Source organism: Brassica rapa, unplaced genomic scaffold (genome assembly GCF_000309985.2).
Source record: "Brassica rapa cultivar Chiifu-401-42 unplaced genomic scaffold, CAAS_Brap_v3.01 Scaffold0749, whole genome shotgun sequence".
Lineage (NCBI taxonomy): Eukaryota > Viridiplantae > Streptophyta > Magnoliopsida > Brassicales > Brassicaceae > Brassica > Brassica rapa.
Window position 1 is genome coordinate 128,773 of NW_022610689.1, and position 16,654 is coordinate 145,426.

The window sequence follows — 16,654 nt, forward strand, 5'->3', positions numbered from 1 at the left end:
GCTTACTAGTACCTCAGTGGAAATGGGATTCCATATCCATGGACTTCATCACTGGGTTACCGCCGGCTAGAGGAAGATCAAATAATGCAATATGGGTGATTGTCGACAGACTGACAAAAGTGGCGCAGTTGTTACCTATGAAGGAAACCGATAAGGTAGAAGTATTGGCAGAGATGTACGTGGATCAGATTGTGAAGTTGCATGGTGTGCCAACATATATAGTCTCTGATCGAGATCCTAGATTCACCTCAAATTTTTGGAAGGCGTTACAAGAAGCAGTGGGAACTAAGTTGTTTATAAGCACCGCGTATCATCCTGAGACGGATGGCCAAACCGAAAGAACCATTCGAACCATAGAGGATATGATGCGGATGTGTATATTGGATTGGGCGGGAAGCTGGGAAAAACATTTACCATTAATCGAGTTTTCCGACAACAACAGCTTTCATTCTAGCATAGGTTTGGCACCATATGAGGCGCTTTATGGTAGACCATGCAAAACACCTTTATGCTGGACCGAAGTTGGAGAAAAAAGAGAGTTTGGACCCAAAATTGTAGAAGAGACGATGAAAAAGTTGGAGATCATTCAAACCAACATGAAGAAAGTGCAAGATAGACAAAAGAAGTACGCTGATCAATCAAGGCGAGAAGTGGTGTTCAATATTGGTGATTGGGTTTATCTGAAAGTGTCAGCTCAGAAAGGAAAAGATCGATTCGGGAAAGTCGGGAAACTTGCAGTAAGATTCATCGGGCCTTACCAGATTGAAGAACAAATCGGAGATGTTGCTTACCGTCTCAACCTGCCCAAAGAAATGCGGATACATCCGGTATTTCATGTATCAATGCTGCGGAAACATGTTCATGATCCCAACGCTATTGAGACAGAGCAAATCGAAAACCTGCAAACAAACCTCACTTATCCAGCGGGACCGATCCGAATAGGTGAATGTCGAATACGAAAACTAAAGAACCGAGAGATTCCTCAAGTCCAAGTCTTTTGGGGTAAGCGAAACCGTGTAATTGTGACCTGGGAAGATGAGTCGAGATTCATAGCGTCGCATCCAGAGTTCTTTCATGAAGATGTAGTGATGGAAGAAGGGGAATCATCGAAACCCTAGAGAATTCGGGGACGAATTCTTATAAGGGGAGGAGGATGTAATATCCCATCTAAAAAAAAAAAAAAAAGATAAAAAAGACGTGTCAAGGAAGAAGAAGAGAAGGTGGTGGCTAATTTGATATTCATGCACAAATGCATGCATACGTGTTAAAAGAAAGAAGCAAGAAAAGAGTCAACTGATAACTCATTTTTAATGAGTACGTGGCCTGATCATAGAAGAAACATGTAATGCCTTGAAACATAGTTATGATCTAAACGTGGCTTGGAGAGAATGATGCACCAAGGCTTAGTCATATTATTTTTAATATGGCCAAATGGAGAGTGTGACAACTGTCACCATATTACACATCAAAGTTGGCTATAAAAGGAGATGGACTTTCTCCATTTCAGAAAACTGAACGTGACCAAGAGAGAGAAGGAAGCAAAGAAGAGGAGAGAGGAAAAATTAAAAAAAAGAAGAAAAAGAAAAAAAAAAGAAAAAGAAAAAGAAAATAAATAAATTTAGAGAGTTGTTTGGAGAAGCAAGACGTATTAAATTACAAGATTACGTGATTAACGGTACGGAATCAAGACGAAGATTTGAAGAGAATAAAAAGGGTTTGGTCAACATCCGGAAAAAAGAAGTCAAGCCACATCGGTTAATCACTGTGAGTCAAGGTTAATTGTTTGTTAACAAATTTTTAATGCAGGTTCCTGACATCGGAGACGGTTTCCGAGCTAGGATAGCCGAACCGGGCTAGGTGTCAGTTTGTGGATCCAAGGCTTGAGACGATGTCTAGGCTAAGTGGATAGCAAGACTAGTCTAAGCACCCGGATTATTGCGATTGTGTAATTATTATATGTTGTTATAGTGGGTACCTCGTGTTGGTATTGTTGTGTGAGAACCTCGTGGTGGTTCTAGTAGTTGTTTGCAGGTCATTGCTTCCTCAAATGGTACCACTAAGCCGGTCGTGGTCCGGAAAGTGGTGGGCTCGGTTTAACTTGGCTTGATCACCAAGGCCGAGTGTCACACGTGGATGTGACAGCCCCCGGCGAGTCCGAGAGAGGACCGGGGCACGGCGATTCCGATTGAGGACCATGACCGGGCGATTCCCGAGCGCCTACGCCTGTGTGGTGTAATAGTGAAGGGATTGCCGGTGTCCCTTATGTGGAGGAAAAATGATTCTGTTGGACCCTAGGAGTACATGTATATGGTTTATTGAAATGACACTCATAAAGAGTGTTTTGATTTAATATGGTTTAAAGCTTTATTGCTTAAATCGGTATTGATTTATGATCTTGAATACTGATTGTTGAACTACCCGTCTTGCTTGTGTTTGGGGTTGGGTTTAGAATGACGGGTAGTTATATATGCTAGATAGGAAACCCTGGCTCACTGAGTGAAACTAGTTCACTCACTCCTCTCATCCTTTTGCAGGTGACCAGTAGAAAAGACCGTAGCACTCGCGGAACTGTAGGAGCTGGTGTAGATTGGACATCTTTTGCTAAAGACTCATTTTCAAGATATATGAATGTATGTTTTACTTTCGACTGCGTCCATGGACCATATGTATAATATTTTGGGCTCGTGAACTTCATGTTTTATATATATGGAATAAAGTATGTTTAATATTCGTGACGTGTTGAATCTGATATTAGGTTAGTCCAACCTAACACAACTCTATGACTCGGTACGGATTGCAAAGCCTCAGGCCGAAGATTAGAGGAAACGAGTTTTGAATGGATATTCTGGGTTACAGAATTATGTTTTGTGACTTGGAAAGTCTATTCTAAACCCGTTGTGACACTTCCGGACTTAGCAGAGGAAGGTCGTTCGGGCATGTTCTTGTTTGATTGTTGCCCGACTGACTGACCGATGTCTAAAATGGTTCGGGGGTGTTACACCAGGAATTTACAGTGAACGGCGAACGAGTTAAGCATTATTGGGCAAAACCACCAGCAAAAGCGCCAATGGTGCGGTATGAACCTGATAATTAGTTTAATCAGGAAGTCGAGCTAAAGACTTAAAAAAAATTATGCGCTGAATGGGAGGCAACCTATTTTATTTCAAAAAAAAAAAATATATATATATTAAATTAATTAATTAATTATATTTAATAGTAATTAATAGTAATTTCCGTATTTCTTCTTATTAGCATTATTTAGGAGATTTAGAAATTAGGATTTGTCTTGAAAGAGGACATCAATCGACAAGGCATCACTGCCATCGATCGATGCGGGCATATCGATGGTTAAAACACTTATTTCACTCGATATCGGCCCATTCCTCTTCCTCATTCGCAACCGAAACCGAAAACAGAAACAACCCTTTTCTCTCTCGATTCTTGACGGATTTCGTCTGTTCTTCGCCTAAATCCACTCGATTTTTCACTCTGAAACTGTTAAATCCACTCCCGAAATCAGCATTCAAGATGAGCTGTTCAGAAACAAACGCCCGAAACAGAGAACTCAGGTCGAAAAGGAGGTTCGACGAGACTAGCAGCTCCACCAACCACAGCGTCCTCCATGGCCTCGCGCTGAAAACACACCCTTCGATGTCCCGGGCTATGATGATCCTAAGGCAGCAATCAACAGCAACAAGTGCCGTCAGCGTCCCCTATCCGACAACTGGGACGACTACCACAGCCTCTTCTACAATGCTTGGCTGGGAGTCTCTATCGAGCCCACCAAATTCCTCGACCGACACATCCTAAAGAAGCTCGGGATCCAGGGAGATATTCAGGACATGATCACACAGCTAGGACTCGGTACCATGCCCTCTCGCACTTACGACCTCTACCCCGATCTTGTCCGCCAGTTCATGGCCACTGTCGAGGTCACCTACAGGACTTCATCAGCAAGGGTAGCGGGAGATGGTACTTTGACCTTCTTCGCCAGAGGGACACGCTACAGGATCACTATCACCGAGCTCTGTCGCATCTACGGTTTCGATGAGAGCATCGCCTCCTACACGGTCCCACCTTTCCCACACCTCGAGAGATTTTGGGACATCGTCGGCACAGGAGTTTGGGACACAAACAGGGCCGTGCTATCAGACATCTGCCATCCTGCACTTCGCTATTTCCTACGGCTCCTTGCAAACACACTAGTTTGCAAGATGGAGCCCAACAAGGTCAGGATAAAGGAGCTCACATTACTTTTCTGTGCAGTGAATGGCGTGGTGGATTTGGTTGAGTTGGACGAGGATGGCGAAGTAAGCCCGCCGAACCTTGGAGCTGTCTTTGCCGCGCACCTGGTGGAGTTGAAGAAGAAGCCCTTCACCAGCAAGGGTAAGAAGAAGAAGGAGACAGTTGGGAGTCTTCTGACCCCGATTTTCCAGTACCTCGGCATCTGCCTCGACCCTCGCTCTGCCGACCGCGACCACGCCTTCCTCAACGAGCAGCACTTGGTGCACTCGCTATGGCTCGAGGAAGGGAAACTCTGGCGTTTCAGGATCCGCGATGAGCATCGTCTTCTACCCCTACCGGATACGAGGATCATTGATTTCAGGAACAGCGTGGAGCAGCTTTGATGCATGCCAGACGAGGCATTCCTCCGCAACCCCCGGAACATGTCACGCCGACCTCCCAGCATTCGCCTTACCAGAGCTCAGGACGCACAGGCACCGCCTCTCCCCGACTTCCCGAACATACCGGACATCCCTATGCAAGACCAGGGAGACTTTCAGAGGTTCGTGGTGGACGCTCTTCAGGCCATCTGGGCTAGAGTGTCTTGTCGGAGCAGGAGAGCTACAGGAGCGCAGGCACCAGCACCAGCAGCAGCACGCAGGGACCCTTCCCCAGAGGACGATGAGGCGACTGATGAGGACACCGACTAGTCCTCATATCTCTATCTCTTATCTTCCTATTATGAACTTGTTTATTTATTTTCTGAACTTGTAGGATTTATGTTTTTAAACTTATATTTTATGTCTGAGGATGCTTACTATTATTTCTTCTTAGGCTTGGTTGTCTAACAGAGCTAACATTAGGCAATGAGGTAGTTACTAACACCACTTTCTTGAGTTTTTGTCAAAAATCTTTTCAAAAATAATTTTATTGAGTCAAGAAGGGGATTATGAACTAATGATTTCTACTTGAATGTCTAACTACTTTCTAGCACCATTCTAGATTTACTGACTGCAGATAATACTATAGATGCTAAAGTGGATAAACCAGTCAACTATACACACTTGCTAGCTTGTTAGAAAGAACCAAAGCTAACCTCCAACACTAACCTGACTTCACTGCGTGTCTTGGGGCTTGGTATACATGGGATCGAATTCTTCAGACAAGTCTGGAAGGTAAAGCCTTGTGTAGAATTATATATCACATTCCTCTCTCTAATTTCGACCCTAGATTAGTTAGTTAAAAAAAAAAATATATATATATATATAATAAAATAAATAAGATTTATTGTTTAATTAGGATGAGTCTGAACATGACTTGGTGGCTAAAATTATTAAGGCTTGATTCATAAAGACTCCAATAAAAGAGTTCGAAACGGGACTTGGAGGCGGCAATCTTCAAGGCTCGCTTTCGCAAAGAACTCTTGGGTATAGGTCAAAAAGAAGTGAACATAGCTTGGTGGCAAACACCATTAAGTTTTTATTCATGGAAGCCTGTTCAATCTTGGTCACTGATCCTGCAATCGAAGCAGACTTTGACTCAAGAGAGAAATTAGAGAGAGAGAAATTAGGAACTAACTTTTACCTGCAGTTCCAGATACTTGTCTGAAATCCTTGCATCCTGTGATCGATACTCCCAAGGTAAAGCTTACACTTTTTACATTGAGAAATGAGGTTGGTTGAGGAGATTGATGATAAGATTAGTTAAGATTGTTGGCTAGATGATTTTGGTTGCTAAACTAGGATATTGCATAATGTATATCTGTAAGAAGGAACTTTAGATGTGGAATGCAATATTATAGAGGTGATAATTTCAATGTTTCAAATCTGTGAGTCGCTGATGTTTTCAACCCTCTTCCAGAGAGATTGTCCGTTGGTTTGACTTGAGGACAAGTCAAAAGATAAGTCTGGGGGAGTTGATATACCATGATTTTCACCCGTTTTTACACATGGTATATAAGGGTTTAAAGATGTATTAATCATGTTTTAGAGTCTTTTCAAAGCAAATACAGGTTTATTCACCTGGTGGAAGGAAATGATACTTTTGGGACATTTTGGAATGCTTTTACGCAAGGAAAATCGATCGACGCTTGAAGAGCAACATCGGTCGATCATAATCACTTACCATTGATCAACATACATAGATATGTGCATTGATCGATGCCCAGTCACACGAATGAAATCGCAAATTAAAAGATTTCATTTCCCAGAAGATCTATTATTTGCAACTTAAGTCCCTAGCCGCCTGTTACGCTATATGTACTAGGGTTTTGTATCATTTTTAGGCAGACACTTGCAAAAAGACCTAGTTTGGAAAGGAGCATTTTGGCTACCATTAGGAGAGCTTAGGATTGGAGAGATAGATCTGAGACTGCAAAACAGAGAAGATCTTGAACTCCTTTATTTCTATTACTCTATGTATTTGTGTTCTATGTTTCATTTGAGTTTGTTTCACACCATCATGACTTTGTCTCTCATGAATATGTTTGAGTAAACCAATTGTTAGATTTAGGTTCTCACCATGGTTGAAATTATGTACTGCTAATATGACTATTAAAAAGGTGTTTTGATTGTTCTTTCATTCCTTGTGAACTTAATGCTAAAATTGAGATTGATCACCTTCATTTTAGATCTTAGGATTAATTGAGTCCAACTAACCGTTTCCTCTCAATACCTGAACCCACTTGCATGATCTAACCAACTCAGGCGCAACGACAGTTGGTCCGAGAAGGTTAGAGAACAAGTTAAACCCGTTCGCAAAGCTCGCTAGAATAACCATCGATCGACGCAACTATCGTTCTGTCGGTCGATCGTTACAAAGTTGTATCGGTCGATGTACATCAAGTTACATCGATCGACACTCTCTCGAGATCAAAATACGACAGTTGAGATCCGAGATCTAGCGAAGATAACCTATCCGGTTAAATCATTGTTTAGTTCAAAAACCATCAAACCCTTTAGTCTAAACTAAGTGCATACATTTCATACCTGAGAATTACCTGAATCTAGCTGCTTTCCCATTCTTGAAACCACTTCAATTCAATCTATTGAATCAATATTTTTTTCCATTTATCATTTACTGCTTTTAAAACTATTAAAACCTTTTAGTCTATCTTCATTTCTAATTATTTAGTCTGTTGAGTAATCCTAGAGTCTCTGTGGATTCGATCCCTAAGTACTACATCTGAACCTCTTTTGATGAGAGTAACACTCTTTAGGGTAATTTGAGTGATATCAGCCACAGACGTCCTGTGTGTGCTGACAGACACACATGGACACACACAGACACACACAGACGTCTTGTGTGTACTGAACAGACAGCCCACGTGGGCCAAAATCACCCGAATAGTCCACGGGAAGGGCCAGCGTGCTGAGTCCAAGGACCAGCGTGCTGATATGTGTACTGATGGAGAGCCACGGACGTCCTGTGTGTGCTGACGGACACACACGGACAGCCACAGACGTCCTGTGTTTACTGGCGGACACCCACGAACGTCCTGTGTGTGCTAACGGACACCCACGGACACACACAGACACACACGGACAGCCACGGACGTCCTGTGTGTGCTGACGGACACCCACGGACGTCCTGTGTGTGCTGACGGACACCCACGAACGTCCTGTGTGTACTGAACAGACAGCCCACGTGGGCCAAAATCACCCGAACAGTCCACGGGAAGGGCCAGCGTGCTGAGTCCAAGGACCAGCGTGCTGATATGTGTACTGATGGACAGCCACGGACGTCCTATGTGGGCTGACGGATACACACGGACACACACAGACATACACGGACACACACAAACAGCCACGGATGTCTTGTGTGTGCTGGCAGACACCAACGGACGTCCTGTGTGTGCTGACAGATATCTACAGACACACACGGACAGCCACAGACGTCATGTATGTGCTGACGGACACCCACGGACTTCCTGTGTGTGCTGACGGACACCCACGGACGTCCTGTGTGCACTCAACAGACAGCCCATGTGGGCCAAAATCACCCGTACAGTCCACAGGAAGGGCCAGCGTACCGAGTCCAAGGACCAGCGTGCTGATATGTGTACTGATGGACAGCCACGAACGTCATGTGTGTGCTGACGGACACACACATTCACACAAGGACACACACGGACAGGCACAGACGTCCTGTGTGTGCCCTTGTGTGTGCTGGCGGACACCCACGGACGTCCTGTGTGTACTGAACAGACAGCCCATGTGGGCCAAAATCACCCGAACAGTCCACGGGAAGGGTCATTGTGCTGAGTCCAAGGACCAACGTGCTGATATGTGTACTGATGGACAGCCACCGACGTCCTTGGTGTGCTGACGGACACACACAGACACACATGGACAGCCACGGACGTCGTCTGTGTGCTGACGGACACCCACAAACGTCATGTTTGTGCTAACGGACACCCACGGACGTCCTGTGTGTACTGAACAGACAGCCCACGTGGGCCAAAATCACCCCAACAGTCCACGGGAAGGGCCACCATGATGTGTCCAAGGACCAGCGTGCTGATATGTGTACTGATGGACAGCCACGGACGTCCTGTGTGTGCTGATGGACACACACGGACACACACAGACAGCCACTGACGTCCTGTGTGTACTAGCGGACACCCACGGACGTCCTGTGTGTGCTGACGGACACCCACGGACGCCACATACGTCCTGTGTGTGCTGACGGACACCCACATACATCCTGTGTGTACTGAACAGACAGTCCACGTGGGCCAAAATCACCCGAACAGTCCACGGGAAGGGCCAGCTTGCTGAGTTCAAGGACCAGCGTGCTAATATGTGTACTGATGGACAGCCACGGACATCCTGTGTGTGCTGACGGACACACACGGACAGCCACAGACGTCATGTGTGTGCTGACGGACACCCACGGACGTCCTGTGTGGGCTGACGGAGACCCACGGATACACACGGACACACACAGACAGCCACAGACGTCCTGTGTGTGCTGACGGACACCCACGGATGTCCTATGTGTACTCAACAAACATCCCACGTGGGCCAAAATCACCCGAACAGTCCACGGGAAGGGCCAGCATGCTGAGTCCAAGGACCAGCGTGCTGATATGTGAACTAATGGACAGCCGCAGACGTCCTGTGTGTGCTGACGGACACACACAGACAGCTACGGACGTTCTGTGTGTGCTGACGGACACCCACGGACGTCCTGTGTGTGCTGACAGATACCCACAGACGTCCTGTGTGTACTGAACAGACAGCCCACTTGGACAAAAATCACCCGAACAGTCCACGTGAAGGGCCAGCATGCTGAGTCCAAGGACCAGCGTGCTGATATGTGTATTGATGGACAGCCACGGACGTCCTGCATGTGCTGACGGACACACACGGACACACACAGACAGCCACGAACGTCCTGTGTGTGCTGATGGACAGCCACTGACGTCCTGTGTGTGCTGGCGGAATATACCTTGGATTTGACCCATTTTTATCCATGGTATATTATTATTATTTTACTATATATATATCTATGTTTTCTACTCTTCTAGGTATGTTTTCAGGTTCAGGTGCATTTCGGAGTAAAGCTATGACTTTGGAGCATTTTGGAGCATAAAGGACATTTCACCCGAGCTGACCACTTAGAGGTCGACGAGAGGAAGAATAATCGATCGATGCGCATCAATGCTGACATCGATATCAGGAAATGCCTCGACAGATGAAGATTAATATCGATCGATGTACACAAGTACCATCGATCGATGTCGAGACACCAGACGCGACATTTTAGATTCAGCAGACTTAAAGACCAAGGCCAAGCCAAATTACCAAAATGCCCTGACGAGTTTTTAACCTAGTAGAATATATACTGCCTAAGTTTTGACGGCAGAGAGAGCTTTTCTTTTCTAAACCTAGTTTTGTTACAAGTTTCATTTTGGAGAGAAGATCACTTGTGATTGGAACTCCTTGTTTCATTTTCTTATCATCTATTCTATGAGTTTCTATTTATCTATTGATATGAATTGCTTTGCTATGTCTGAGTGGTTCAACTGTTAGATCCAGGGTTCAGATAGGTTTGTGGGATTAGCCCCAAACTATAGATCTGCCTTGTTGTGATATTCATGATAGATTTGTATTCATTGCTTATTTTAGCCTAGGATTGCATATTCAAGCACCCTTGTTATCCCATCCTGACATCTATCTATCAGATTAGGATTGCTAGAGAGGGCTAACCGCTAATTTAGAATCTTAGTAGATCATTTTCATACTCGCGCATAGGCCTGGCTAGAACCCGTCGATCGATGTCCTCAACTGACAATCGGTCGATGTTGGCAAAGGTGTATCGGTCGACGTCTTAATAGACTATCGATCGACACTCTCTTGCGTCTGCATCTAACCGGTGAGACACAAGATCTAGTCTGTTAACCAGTGGTACATGCGACAGCTGATCACTGAGTTAAGCGAATGAGCTCTAATATATCATGCATGCAACAGTTAGGCATCTATAGGAATTATAATCTCCAACACCTGAATAGTGGCCCTGCATCTAATATCATTTCCAACCTAAGTTACATTTATCATTTACTCGCTAGTTACTATTGCTATTTCATTTAAAACATTACAACCTTTAAAATTAATAAACACTAGATTTAATTGTTCCCTAGCTCCTTGTGGATTCGATCCCTAACTACTACATCTGAACCTCTTTTGATGAGAGTAACACTCCTTAGGGTAATTTGAGTGGTATCAAATTTGTCGCCGTTGCCGGGGAACTTTGATCGCCATTAGATTTAGTTTTATTAATTCTTATTTTTTTCTTTACCCCCTTTTCTAATAATCTTTCTTTTTCTTGTCTTTTCAGGTGCATGCCCAGCGGTACCAGAAGCAACAAGGAGAAAGACTTGCTGTTCTCAGACGATCCTTCTCATTTGGAACGCACCATCCGTAGAGGTCAACGTTCCACATCGCTCAACGCAACCACTTCGTCGTCGATCGATACGCACAACCAACCGTCGACCGACACCAGACCGTCATCGTCGATCGATCCCGTGTCGTCAAAAATGGTAAACATTATTATTCTAACTCAGGATGAGAACGGAAACCTGTATGACCAGGCCGGTCATCTGCGTAATGCAACATGTCAGAAAATAGATGCTCAGGGAACTGTAATCCTTGAAGCTGATGCTACAGGAGCTGCTCAACCTGTAGATGAGGACGCTCGATCGAAACCACTGGCCGACAACAATCACCCAGATGAGTACTATTCCAACAGATCAGCGATTCGACTTCCGGAGATCCAGAAGCAGAATTTCGAGCTGTAGCCTCAATACTACACTCTCATGTCGCAGATACTCTACTCTGGGTTACCGCACGAGCATCCTATGGACCATTTGGAACGGTTCGAGGATCTAATCGCTGCCATTCGGATGGAAGGAGTCCCCGAAGATTACCTGCTGTGCAAGCACTTCAGATACACGCTGAATGGAGAAGCGATGCACTGGCTTAGGCAGCAACCCACAGGATCTTTAACATCCTAGAGCGATATCAAGAATGCTTTCTTACGAAACTTCTTCGATGAGGCGCGCGCTGAAGAACTTCGGAACAAAATTTCCACATTCTCGCAGAAGGCTGGAGAGTCCTTCAATGATGCGTGGATTAGATTTAGGTTTTTCCAGCGAGACTGTCCACACCACGGATTTAATGAAGTGCAGCTGCTAAGCACTTTCTTCCGAGGTCTCGCCTTACAGTATCAAATGGCTCTTGATACGGCGAGTGAAGGAAACTTCACTACTCGGAATCCGTTGGAAGCTGTGAGACTTATCGAAAACCTTGCTAACAGCAGCAGCACCAAAAACACTGACTCTGAACGGAAGAAGTCTGTAGCCTCTATCGGGAAGGAACAGATGGACGAAGTAAGAGCTAAGTTAGATGTGGTGCACGAGCTTCTTAGGAAGCAAGTCTGTTCAGCTGAAGGAGAAGTAGCAGATACAGAAGGAGAAGAAGATGTGAACTACATCGGAGGTACCGGATTCCAGAAATTTGGAAACCAGGGCGGAAACAGAAACTTCTTTGGAAATGGCCAAAGAAGTAACCAAAGTTCACAATTTCAAAAACCCTTCAACAACAGCAAGAGCTACTCGAACTCTTACTATCAAAATCCACCACCCCAGACTCAGGAAAGCAAGATCGAAGAAATGCTTGATCGAGTACTGTTGGGATAACAACAAATCACCATGGATTTCAACGGTAAGATAGACTCTGCCTACAACAATCTGAACACCAAAATCGAGACCTTAGGGACTCAGGTGAGAGAACTTGAAACCCAAGTAATTCAGACGGGCGAGACTATTAAGAGGCAAGAAGCTTTCGCTAGAGAGGCAGGAGCCGACAAAGGGAATCACCAAGTAAATGCCATCATAGATGATGAATTCTGGCAAGTGATGAGAAATGAAAACCTTGAGGAAGGAGATTTCGAAATCGAAAGCTCCATGAGTCTAGGCGGATCCCAATGGTGTCGACCGATGTCGATGAACTCGCATCGATCGACAGACCATGATGAAGATCGATGGACGAATTACTCCAGTCATCGATCGACGTCGACTGCCAATTCGACTGAATGCAATGCAGTTCAAATTCTAACTCATGAAGAATTCGCACGCTAAGCATCCTCACCCACCCTCCCCTTTCTCTGAAAAAATCGATCGATCGGTTGAGCCAACCATCGATCGACAGAGTGAACCCAACGTCGATCGTCACACACACCTCCCATCGATCGACAGGCACCTCTGACATACCGAGTGCGGTTACCCTCAATCGATAATGATTACATCAATGCACTCAGACCACCACCTAAACCATTAGCAAACCCACCCAAACCAAAACCCAACCCTTTCAATAGTTCAACAGAATCTGTTCAAGAAGAACAAGAATCTTAAGGGAGAAGGTTAAGGAAAAGAAAGGAGAAGATTCCTAAAAACCTTAAGAGGGAAGCTAACGATAAGGAGATGGATGGTTTCACTAAACGAGTCTTCAGAATCCCAATCAGAAAACCTTTCGATGAAGCATACTTCACACACCGGTTGTGGATGTTCTTCAGAGAAACAAAGGTAACTGAGGAGGACATTAGGAGAATGTTTCATCAAGTCAGAGGAAAGATGAAACACAGGATCACATTGACGAAGAAGAGTGATCCTGGGAAGTTTGCAATACCATGCATAGTCAAGGGTGTTGAATTTCCCCATTCAATGTGTGACACAGGAGCATCGGTTAGTATCCTCCCTAGGATCATGGCATACCAGCTTGGTTTGACCATCGAACCCTCAACAGAATCCTTCACCTTCGTGGATCTTTCAGAGAAACGATCAGGAGGCATCATAAGAGATCTGGAGGTACTGATTGGTAATGCCCTTGTCCCTGTAGATTTTCATGTCTTAGACATCGAGCGTAACTGGAACTCTTCACTTCTGCTTGGAAGATCCTTCCTAGCTACAGTAGGAGCTGTATGTGACATGAACAAAAACAAATTGTGTCTAACGCTCATAGACCCAAACATCCACTACGATCCCTTCCGACCTAAGAGAAAGGTAATTAATTCTGTGGATTATGGGAAAGAACTTGGCTTCATTGGCGCATGCCATTGTGGAGCAGAGTATGAATCGGAGTACGAAACAGAGTACTCGGAATCGATCGACACCCCAACCTTTCCATCGATCGATTCCAATGTGTCAATGGTGACCGATGACCACAACAACACGTCACTCGACGTAATGCACCCACTTGACCATTTCGCTTCACCTAATCATTGTTACCACCATTTTGCCTTCCAACCTCCAACCAGGAGAGGACATGATGATTATTCCATAGGCAGTTGGGCAGACAGTGGTTTCCATGAAAGTTTTGCAGTTGACACTTTAATTACTTCACCTCATGAGGAACATACCGAGGAATACGATGAGGATTACTGGAAGGAACGTGCAATAGAAATGTCTTTGCAGGATGAATGACTTGAAATACACAAGTTCACCAACACGTTTCTAACATCGTTCGACGCTGTGCACTCCACATCGGTCGATACCCACCCTCGTCCACATCAACAACCGCTCACATCGATCGACACCCACAAAGGAACATCGATCGATATTCGCGCCGCAGCAAAAATTCAGGAGCAGGAGAATATTCCCTCCCAAACTAGGTTTACAGATACCTATATAAATCATTTTGCACCTCCGAAACCACCTACACACATCAGAGCAAACACACAAGCAAATAAGATGAACACTCTTCCTTCTACATCAATCAAAAAATCCATGAAGAGCATTCATCTCAAGAACACAAGTTCTGCAGAAATTACTCTGCCATCGATCGATGTAACTGTATCTACATCGATCGATACTACTCTAAATCCTAATCTCTCTATTTCTAAATTGAATAATTATGAAAACATTGATTACGGTTTTCTAACACCTGATGAATTTGGTATTTTCAGGGACCCAGATGGCAACGCACGTGCAATGGATGGAAGAATTTTACAAGTGTCCAGAGAGGACATAGCAGACATCCTTCAAGTAGCCAATGGACCTGACAACCTGTTCTCACAGCAACGTGGCACTCCAGACGTCATTCTAACAGATCCTAACAACCACGCAGGAGTCGCCACAACAGAGATCAACACAGATCTATCACGCCAACCAAAAGGGCAAGCATCGATCGACGGTACAACGGAGACATCGATCGGCAGGGTAACACCAACGTCGATCGATATGGATGAACCGACGTCGATCGATAGACGGTATGAGTGTGGGAGCCGCGCTTTTGACATGTATGGAGCCAGAAAGTTCACTTGGGAACAAAGGGACAAATATGGAGTCTACAGAGATGAGCGTGGACACGCACGAAGCGCAGCTGGTGAGATGATCGAAGCGCAGCTGGTGAGATGATACTTGTCACAAAGGACAACATCAGGAAAATACTGGAAAGAGCATCTCTTTTTGAAGAGAGCCACATCTGTCTTCCAGAACATGCCACTTCCTTCACACTCACAAGACTGGCACCAGAACTCTACACCAAAGAAGAAATCGATGAAATGGTGTTTGGTATTTGTGGAGCTCAGGAGAAACTGGGAGAGGAGCTCAAAACACTGGTAGATGAAACACACCAGCCTTTGGATAGAGGCTACAATGAGCTTTTCAGATGTATGGCAGAAATGAGGACAGAAATTGAAAGTTTACGTCAGCAACTTGAGAAGGAAGCTACGACCTCAGCATCGATCGACGCACCACGTGCAACATCGATCGACGTCAGTCTTCCTACAGCTCAGATCCTTGCAGAACCGCGATGTTCAACACAACACAGGGATGAATGGGAAGTCTCATACATCGACACGAGGATAAACGACGTTTACTGCCCTCTCAACAACAACGTGGACTGGCTAAGCACTAAAATCGAGCTACTACAGCAAAATCTGGACACCATTCGCAAGAAGGACCAACATCCAGCCACATCGATCGACATGTGCACCTTCACATCGCTCGACGCCAAAGTCTCAACAATGAATGAGAGGCTGAGGACTTACGAGGATATGCATGACCGTTTTATATCACCAGTCATGATAGATTTAAACAAATTGTCTAGTCAATTACTTGATGCTCAAAAGGATATGGAGAACATTACTAATCAAAGTTTTTTGCAGGTAACATCAGCATCGATCGACAGGCTAAGAGGACCCTGGATCGATGGCAAGAAACCTGTGGAGTTACTTCCTTACACAGCAGCAGAAGTTGACAAGATCACATCCAAGATCTACACTGCTCTAGACACCATGGAGGAACGACTTGACAAACGCTGCGATGACATCTACTTTCCATTCGACAACAAAATCAGTGGACTAGACAACCACGCAGAATGGCTACAGAAAGAAGTCAAAGTCATTCACAGGCAACTAGCAGTTCAACATCAGATATCAACATCGATCGACAGGACAAAAGCGAAATCGATCAACGGCAACTCACCGAAATCGACCAACAAACACATAATCGCATCGATCGACGCCGAGTCTATACCAATCGACGAGGAGCTGATACACAAGACAGTAGAGTCAATGCAAAAGGAACTGACAGATCTTTCAGCATACGCCTATGACAACATAGGCTGGCACCAGGTCAGCATTGACAACATTCAAGAAAGACTACAGAACATCGCCAATGTACTTGGGAAGATGGATGACAAATGGACAAGAAATGATGAGGCCACAAGAAGTTTCATTGCATCTTGGTCCAGAATGCGCAGAGATGACGTGGATGCTTGCTTTCCAACAAGCAGCTGCTTCTCCACCCAATAGCCAATCACCACCACAGTCAAGCTAAATGACTATAACCAAGCGCTGAGTGGGAGGCAACCCACTATTAGGTATTTTACTTTGGTTTAATTAGCTAGCATTTGATCTCTTTCGTTAT

At 44.8% G+C, this 16,654-nt stretch overlaps 1 non-coding gene across 1 annotated transcript; it reads right to left on the bottom strand.

Moving 5' to 3' along the window:
• Nucleotides 1-11,795: 11,795 nt before the first annotated feature.
• Nucleotides 11,796-11,901, bottom strand: LOC117130971. The gene has a single exon (XR_004454223.1). It is a non-coding gene; the product is annotated as a small nucleolar RNA R71 (small nucleolar RNA).
• Between the last annotated feature and the right edge of the window lie 4,753 nt (nt 11,902-16,654).